The 9,674-nt window shown below is 41.2% G+C and overlaps 1 protein-coding gene across 4 annotated transcripts in view; it reads left to right on the plus strand.

The window, feature by feature from the left end:
* LOC110838714 (uncharacterized) overlaps positions 1-8,049 on the plus strand; it is a 456,091-nt gene extending 448,042 nt beyond the window's left edge. For all 4 annotated transcript variants that reach the window (XM_087341090.1, XM_087341092.1, XM_087341091.1 and 1 more), the window contains one exon: positions 7,376-8,049. The gene's annotated coding sequence lies outside the window, so the exon portion shown is untranslated. The remainder of the gene's footprint in view (positions 1-7,375) is intronic.
* Positions 8,050-9,674: the final 1,625 nt, after the last annotated feature.

Below are 9,674 nucleotides of genomic sequence, written 5' to 3' on the forward strand. Positions count from 1 at the left end.
TTATCTCTGAAAGCGCCACACTTAACTTGTACGTCTTTTTTCCCCTCAAACAAACAAAATAAAACTTTCTGATGTTTCAGCATTATCCAAGATGTATTTAAGTTCCCATTATTTCTCTACTTTAGTCTCAAATCAACTTACGAAGATGCCGGGTGTATGGGTGGCGTGGAGGGATGCATGTGCTGGAATTTCGCTTTTGTCGCATCGAAAGTTTATTATAGCTCGACATTGCTTCATCACAGATTTATTCTTATCTAACGCAGAATTGTATTTCAAGAGTAAACCTACTTTCCAACTAACTAACTAACTAGCCGGCTTAGGGAATGTTCATCACCGAATTAACCAAAGCCCTCCACCGGTCCCTGTCCTGGGCAAATGTTGTCCAATAGGTATGGAAATATACTCTACCCTCCGGGGGTAAATATGGCCGTAGCTTAAAGATGAATACAGTTTCTATGTTTTATATTACGTGTCTTATCTTTTTTCAAATATCTACAAAAAAAATTCGCCAATTTCTTTATTTCATTTTCCCTGAAATTCTTATCACCACAAAGGGTTATTATAAGAACTTTCCAAAGCAAAATTCTTTGTCTTCGTGACATATTCCGGTCTTGCGCGAACGCCATCTTTCGCGTTTCTTCTGATCCGTCTTATACATGTTTACCACCGCGTATCGCCTGAAACCAATATTTTCCCCACGTGTCTCTTCCCGAATTATCATCCTCCGTTTCTTCCCTTCGTGGTTTGGTCATTTTCCTGGTTTTCCGCGTCCCTTCTTCAGCCCCCCCCCCCCCCCCACACAATAACAAGGCGAGTCTGTAGTCAAACCATGTCACATGTGTTGACCATCCATCACCATTCATCATTCTGTCAAGTAGTTGGCTTAACTGCCAGGAGGAGGCAGCAGTTGTCGGTTGTATAAAACCAGACCGAGTAAACTCGTCCATAATAATGCATGTGTGATCTCTACAGTTGCCATCGGAAGACGTTTTTCAAGCGATTCTCAAGACTTCGCGTTATCTTTGCTAAGTCATTAGTCGTATGTCAGTAATATACAAGCATTTTATATCATTCGTCACAAGTGTCTGGCATTAGAACCAACTTTTACCAGTCGGATTTTAATATCCTTCCACATTAGACGCCTGTCCTGTCTGCATTGTCTCAAATCTTATGTGGTTTTTGATCATTTCTTGCCCGTCAAGAGATATTTGGCGGTTAGAACGCTGGCCTTGTAATCCTGGGGGTCTCGGGTTCGATTCCCGGCGGTGCCCGAATTTATAACTTGTGTTGGGCAAGGCCGTGGTCTAGGCAACACGAAGTTTTCCTCCGTGGCATCCCAACAATTACTCCATTCACACACAGAAGAAGGTAATGGCAAACCACTTCTGGATCATCTGCCAAGAACGTATATGAACAGGTCCCAATCCGAGAAAAGGATGGAAGGATCCTGTTCATATGGACCTGTCGTCAGACAGAACACTAAATAATAATAAGATGAGGTGGTCTAGCGGTTAGAACGCTGGCCTTGTAATCCTGGGGTCTCAGGGTTAGATTCCCGGCTGTGCCCGAATTTATAACTTATGTTGGGCAAGGCCGTGGTCTAGGCAACACGGAGTTTTCCTCCGTGGCATCCCAACAATTACTCCATTCACACACAGAAGAAGGCAATGGCAAACCACTTCTGGATCATCTGCCAAGAACGTATATGAACAGGTCCCAGTCCGAGAAGAGAAAAGGATGGAAGGATCCTGTTCATATGGACCTGTCGTCAGACAGATCACTAAATAAAATAAAATAAATAAATGATAATATTTATAAAAGTATGTGTTATTATACCATAACCATTGGCCGGAGATTTTTCTAGTGACTTTACAGTTGTGTATCAGTTGAACAGTCGAGATCAAAATTAGACGCATCACGAATTAAAGTTACTTATCCTTGTAATAACTACCAGATCCTTATGATTTCGTATAAAATTCTGTAAACTTAAGAGGGCTTATTCGTATTTTTCACACAATTCATACATAGTTTCTTTTTCTTATAATCTGGCCTTAACGAAAATTCTGTGACTCTGCTCTTCATATACCATTGTGTTCGCTAATCCTGCCCCTAATGCGTACACCGCCCCCTTCCCACCTACCTCTTTATCCCCCGTAGATGTATTCTTCTTTCGTTCCTCATCCCACAATCATCTATCAAACTTTCCTTTCACCCTTCATCTGACTAAGAGATGTAACAATGGAGTCACATGCGCGCGCATCTATTGTCAAATGTTTATTTATACGCGCATGCGCCTCCGAAGGCCACGCGCGAAATGAAAGGGATACTACGTCCTGGAAAACTATCCGACATCCTTGCTATTGTTTGAGGTTATCAGTCATATTGGACTCTGTTCGTGGATTGGTCGAGGGTCACGTGGACGCGATCAAAACAAAATAGCATCAGAAGGCGACCGAATCGACGCGTATAAAACATCTGGCGAATGTTCCAGAGATAATGTGGCACCTTACGGCCTGTGTTGGCTGACTGGTGCTCGCTGAATTTGTGTGAACTTCGTGTTCAACAATTGGATAAAGTCACACGATAAAAAGGGCTGAAAAACGCGGAGTAATAATTGAAAATGAATTGATAAAGTTATAACAATGAATCTAAGCGGCGGATAAGAGCGTTTTCCTTCGCCGATTGTTTGAAAGACGAAAATGTTGATCAGAAAAGAACATGACAGAAAGAAGTAATCGATAAATTTGTATTTGTCGTATCTTGTGCATACGAGAAGTTAAGACAACCGTTTATAAGTTGTAGAACAAAATTAATGAATGTAGCGTGAATTTTTCCACGTCAGCGACAAATGAAGAGCGAAAAATCCTTTCAGATAATACATTTTTTTAGGAGCAAGACATTCGTATTTAGGTTATGAGACAGAATAATGTGCATATCTGTGGACTTAGAGAAGTGTGTGTTGTTAGGGAACTGTCAAAAGCTAAGAATGCCCGAAAACCCAGTGGCAAAGAATCATCATCATCATCATCATACCAAGTTAAATTTTAACAGACAGGACTGGAACCAAAACGCACTTGCGTTGATCCATTTCAATTCCTTCTATTTACATTTTATAAAACAAAATTCCGTGACGCGTGTATCAGGAAGCTCGTGGCTGAAATTGTAATGCAAGAGTTTACCTGCGGTTCGACGAACTAGCACGTGGAAAGAAACATTTCCCAGTTATTTTTTAACAGACGATGTTGGTAATTCTGTTTGTTAGTGCTGCAAAATCCGCGTATTTGCATACGCACTCTGTCTCATCGAGTGGGTCACTTTTTTCACACTTTTGCCCTCCGCTCCCCGGGGTCCTGGCTGGTCAAAATCCTCACAGATAAGTCACACACGTGCTCTAAGTACACACATGACGTACCAATGTTTTTCTCACGGAGCTAATAGACCCTTGCACACACGGGGACAAAATCAGGGCGCAGTGATACGTATGTGAACAGAGACCCAAATGTTTAACTGTTATTTATATCAGGGGTGTGTAGAAGCCCGTCTGAATCGTATTTAAGAATTCAGTCCGTACCGCGAAGTAAACACCACACTTCACCATTACAAAAATCGACTAGTTAACGCTGTTTAAGGAAATAATCGCTGTTTAATCTGATAATTAATTAACCCTTCGAAGCCAAAGTTCGTCTGATTAATATTTAATAATCCAGTCCGTACCGCGAAGTAAACACCACACCTCACCATTACAAAAATCGACTAATTAACGCTGTTTAAGAAAATAATCGCTGTTTACACTGAGAATCATAGTTCGTCTGATTAATATTAAAGATTCAGACCGTACCGCGAAGAAAACACCGCACTTCACCATTACAAAGATGAACTGGTTAACGCTGTTTAAGGAAATAATCGCTGTTTTCAGCGAGAATCATACGAAACATAATTTACTGATAAATTGTTGAAGCAGGTGAGACGATCATTTATCACTGGGCTGTATAAAGGGTCATATCTGTCTTAAACCTTAATTTGCTTAGATTTGAGGTTCTGGAGGCAGCGAATTTGTTGATTACGGTCTCCTGGGTAGCGACGCTGTGTGATCTTGAAATTGGTCACCAGTATTTCGGACAAGGGTACTGCTTCGGTGAATCCTGAAGATGGAAGGGGCACGTTTTCCCCGAAACGCCATTTTCTAGTAGAACAGTTCCCACATAAAATAAACGTATGAATTGATACACAAGCCAGGGTTTTCAGACTACAGATTTATCTTGAATTTTGTGACGTTTAAGACTTAATGTACACCCCTACGGCGGCTTTCACAAAACAACAAACTCGCACAAACCGTCACAATTTTTTTTCTACAAACAATAACGTAAACCCCCTGACATGTGCCCCCCCTCGGATTTGCTACAACGCAGAAGTAGTTATTCCTCCGCGTTATCGTTGTTTGCGACCCTCGTCTCTCGTCACGCCATTTCTGTCCTTCCCCCCCCCCCCCCCAGTTCATATCCAGAAACAAAAATGCGAAAGGAGCCCGACTGCAGCTCGTCACGAGTATTGTTTGCGTTATTCTCCTGTCTCTTTCGGAGAAGAATGAAATTGTCCCAAAACTTTCTCCGGAGACGCGAACAGCGGACGAACCCTCGAGTATCAGTTACTAATTCAATTCATTTCATCCTCGATGTGGCCAGTAAAATTGAATAGCGAAAAAAATAGTAATTGTTCGTCTCAATTCTTTATTTTACCAAATTCGTAACTTCAGATTGTATTGTAGTAAGTTTTTTGACGTAAATACGTCTATAAGGAAGGGTCATTCCGCAAAAACGTGTTAGATCCATATCAACAATGTGTAAATATCGACCGACAACAATGGTCAGCTTGCGTGCATTGTTATGTTACCTAGGAAGCGTCATCTGTTTACTCGGCATTGTTGTGTTACATTACTGCCGTCAACAATCCGTTTTCGTAACAAGATGGATGACATTGAAGATAACATTACATTACAGAGACGTAAATATAATTTAAATACAGAGACGTATTTAAGTCAAATTCTCCGGAACCGTGGTTCCATTGTAAGCAACAGGTGTAACAACAATGGAAAGACGCAATCCGTAGAGCTCATTGTTGTTCAAAATAGTTTTCATGAGAAAATCAACGTCTTATTCACTTAAAGGAAGGAACTGGTTCGCACTGGAATGCACTTTTCTAGTTTTCATTGTTAATATTGCTAAAAATATATTAACTTTAGAATATTTGTTTGTTTTTCCGTTATTGGTTGTTGAAAGGATTTTACACTTCGAACAAAGAGTCAAAGTTCAACAAAAGGCGAGGAATTTGTTGGCAATCCGAGCGACTGTCAACTTTTTAAGGAAGCCTGTGATTCACGACGATACTTAAATGTCAAGTCGTCTTCTCGCCTGACATCTGTTTGCCTCTGGAAACAGAAGACTTCTTTATTGGTGTATCAGTGATCGTCGCAGGGGAGTGGGTCATCAGGCTAATACAGAGCCCCCCTACCTATCGGGCAGTTGTTTAGCTGCACCCCATTTCCGAAAACACACACGTCAACGGATGAATAGCTCGCGCACAGCCTCCGAACGGACCAATTTTGCGCTTCGTAACCGTCCAATAGTAAGCGATTTGGCGTCAGTGTGTCTGCCCCATTGTTGGCCAATAAAGCATTGTACTGTTTCGGGGGTGGCTACTGAGGGAGGGGGTTCAAACTAGGGGTGTCATTGTTGTAAGAGTCATTAATCACACGTTGACGCGACAGTAACATGGCACATGGGGTTTTGTAGTGCTGGCTGGGGGTGTAGGGTTTGGGGGGGGGGGGGAGTTGACGTTCACACCACTAAAGAGTGGGGTATTTTGGGGGTGTGGGGAACCTTCATTTATGCAGCAAAAATATTTTCATTTTTTGGACGTAAATTCGTCTATAAGGAAGGGTCATTCCGCAAAAACGTGTAAGATCCATATCAACAATGTGTAAATATCGACCGACAACAATGGTCAGCTTGCGTGCATTGTTATGTTACCTAGGAAGCGTCATCTGTTTACTCGGCATTGTTGTGTTACATTACTGCCGTCAACAATCCGTTTTCGTAACAAGATGGATGACATTGAAGATAACATTACATTACATTACAGAGACGTAAATATAATTTAAATACAGAGACGTATTTACGTCGAATTCTCCGAAACCGTGGTTCCACTGTAACTTTTTATTTGTATTTTAGTGTCTGTAATAGAATGACAAGGGAAATTAATGCGAACAGTAGCTTTTGCTTTGATAAACCTTACGTTCTGGGGTTCAGGCACCTCTCTAAGCAGCAGGGTTCGATTCCCGGCAATGCAGGACTCTTCTTTCGAAAAGTAATATGTCATGTTTCACACGTATACATTAGGGTGATGGTATCCGCGAGCTATGCGACTGAGACAGCGTTGTTAAATAAACTTGTGATAATGGGAAGATGTACTCTTTGGAGTACAGCAAAATTCCAGAGACGTTCTTTACCGCCGCATCACGGGGATAACGTCACGTGTTCAACAAAGATAATAACAGATGCAACAATGACATCAAAGGCGATTGTTGAAATAAAGTTATCCGAGATTATCTAACAATAATATAGCCTCGCATTGTTGTAGAAGTGTGTCCAACAATGGCCTGAGTTGAATTTGTTGCTGGAAAGTGTGACAGACAGACAGACAGACGCACATGGAAGGGGCCCATGTGTTCTTCGACGCATGCAAACTATAAGAATGCCAATTCCTTTCTATTGCCAGACTTTAAATGTTTTTTTCGTTTATACGGGCCCGCGTATAGAACATTTAGCAATATTTTAATTACATGTTTTGACCAAACTTTGGCTCGTTGACCATTCTTTATCATTTGCATCAAAAATACCTCGTCTGAAACGACTCAGAAATGTGACTTAATGTAGATTAAGTAATGACATTAATTCAACTTAATGTAAGAGATCTGAGGTTCTCACGGCGGTGAAATCTTTTTGTATAGCTACTCTTAGCTGTGATGGCGTTTTTTTTATGGTTATTAACGTCTCAGATAAAGTTGTCGCCTCTTCACCGTGAAGATGGAAGCGGTACTTTCCTCCGAAACGTTGTTAAACCCCCACAGAGGTCATTCATCTTAGTTTTTTCTGACAAACATTAACAGAACGTTTCAAATCTTTGTGATTTTCACACCGGTGATTTTCCGAATGTGGTAGTTACCAATTTGTATGAAGGCGATAGAAATTTGCAGCTTAGCTTTGAATTCATTGGTGCTCTTTTAGGGATGGAGTGTGAATGGTGGAGTAGGGAAATGAAGTACGGCGAGGGTTAATTAATATGAACTAATGATGCTTCTTTCTTCTCTCTTTTACAGATATATAGTACATAAAGCGACGCTGGAGCAAGTGGGAGGACTTGTTGCAAAGTTCATTTATAAGACCGGAATATAATGCTGCTAGCGTATTCATTAAAACGCTGGTACTAATTACCCGTACTTAAAATGCAATGACATTACACCGGAGCTTAATGATGTTATATGCCAATATTTAAAAAAAAGACCACAAGGTACTCTAATTTACATAAAATAAAAGTTAATGCACTTCCTATGAGCTGAGGTCGTAATACGACAGAAGTTATGTTATTACAAAAAAACCATCTTCCGTTTTATATTAGGGTCTTGTAATTGGGAGCTCTGAGTGTCCCAAATAACCCGGCATTCCTTCCAGTGAAAACGTAGCTTCACAAACTGGTTCGTAGTGAGGACTGCTTGTTGCCCTGACAGAATGAATGACCGACTTTTAGCAATAAAAAAACTACGACTGTACATCAGGTGAATTTAATCACCACGCAGAAGAACCAAGTGAATGCTTAAATGATTTTTAGCAGCGACTCTCAATAGAAGTAACAACCCTTTGGAGCTCAGTGGTAACTATATGTACCACCTGCTTTAACAATTAGTAACTCTTTATTTCTTGTTTGTAAGTTTCGTATGTTTTTCCAAGAATAAACAGCGATCAACGTTAACCAGTTGATCTACGTAATGGTGAAGAGTTGTGTTTTCTTTTCGGTACGGACTGAGTTTTTAAGTATTATTCAGAGAACTTTGAGTCTCAGAATAAACAGCGATTATTTCCTTAAACAGCGTTAACTATTTGATCTTCGTAATGGTGAAGTGTAGTGTTTTCTTCGCGGTACGGACTGAATTCTTAAATAATAATGAGACGAGATCTGCGTCATGGAGTTCCTTGGTTACTTTTGTAATTAAAGCTGAAAATTTTGTTTCCATTACGATAGATCTTCATATTTTACGCAGTCGTCCTCAGGCTGTTCGGATCTGGTAGATTCTTTGAGATTCGGTGGGCCCAGTGTCCTGAGATTTATCGTCGCCCTGGTCTTGAATTCAAGGACCTCCGGGCACAGAAACACGGCCCAGGACAGTGAAAGTCAGCGGAGTTGTGGACCTTGGCTTAGTGCGTAGCTCAGTAGCCTGACTGTCTCCGAATGCCCCTGGCAACGCTGACAGTTGCCACGCACTTCTGGTTCAAAAGCCTGAACGGAGGAAATGAACCTTGAAGAAATAAGGAGTGAACTACATTTTCCAGTGGATTTCTCTTGCGAACGGGAGGTGGGTAATTCGATTCGTTCAGCGACTGTCAGCGTCTCAAGGAGGACCCCGTACAGTCGGTTATCTGTAACAGGCATCGGACATTCTTATTTCATGGCTGTGCCTCACGGCATTTTAACTTGGGGTTTCGAAGAACTTCCCAGCTGTTACAATTAATGACGTACGACAGCTGACTGTGGCCTCTCACGGGGACCACCAGTTGATCAGGTGCATGGTGTGAGGACACATCGCCGTCTTCAGGGTCATGAAGTCGTTTAGTACTATAGGCAGCCACCAACGCTAGTAGTAAGCATCTCCGAAACGTCGAAAACACAACATATCTTACAGAAACAGGATTTATATTAGATTTGTACCGTCGCGAAAGTTTGAAATCTTTTGAGCAGTTCTGTACACTGCCGATGTTGGTGTTCTGGGTTGTAAGGCTGTGTGAATATGAACGTACCAACGTTCAGGGGGAACACACGTAGTCCTGAAGATGGAAGCAGTATGTTCCTCCGAAATTGTAGTGTCTACCGGCAGATCCACACGGCGTCAGAGCTCAGAACATCGATTGTGGGCCAAAGTTAGGAGGAGGAGCAGTTTTGTGGGATTTGAAATGCAGTTTGTCCTGTCGCAAAACAAAATCGTGCTCAGGTTCGTCTGTGTTTAAACCGTCTTACATTGAACAAAAGTTTGGAAATCCCCACAGAACAAAAGCTACTTACCTCATCAAAATGCAAAACAGTTTTTTTTTTTAAGTTCTTAAGGGGAGGATTTCAACGGAAGAATATAAGAAAAAATGGCAACATCTGCTGTATTCATTATAAAATGTAATATCCAGCTCCTCCTTGGACCCCCTCTCTCCTTACCACAAAATTTCAATAATGGTTTCTTAATTAAGTTAAGATCTCTAATTGTAGAGAACGGTGGTTCCTTCTTCAGAACGAAACGCAGTGCAAGAACGTGACGTCTTGAAGAATCGATCACGCGGGTCGCCCAAGTGTTTTGCCATTTTCCGAAGGTAACCAATGATTTTTTCTTTTGATAATGCGATAAAATTTTATTGTTT

This window comes from Zootermopsis nevadensis, unplaced genomic scaffold (genome assembly GCF_977971745.1).
Source record: "Zootermopsis nevadensis isolate Lab colony 2312 unplaced genomic scaffold, Znev_1.0 Znev_ptg000061l, whole genome shotgun sequence".
Lineage (NCBI taxonomy): Eukaryota > Metazoa > Arthropoda > Insecta > Blattodea > Termopsidae > Zootermopsis > Zootermopsis nevadensis.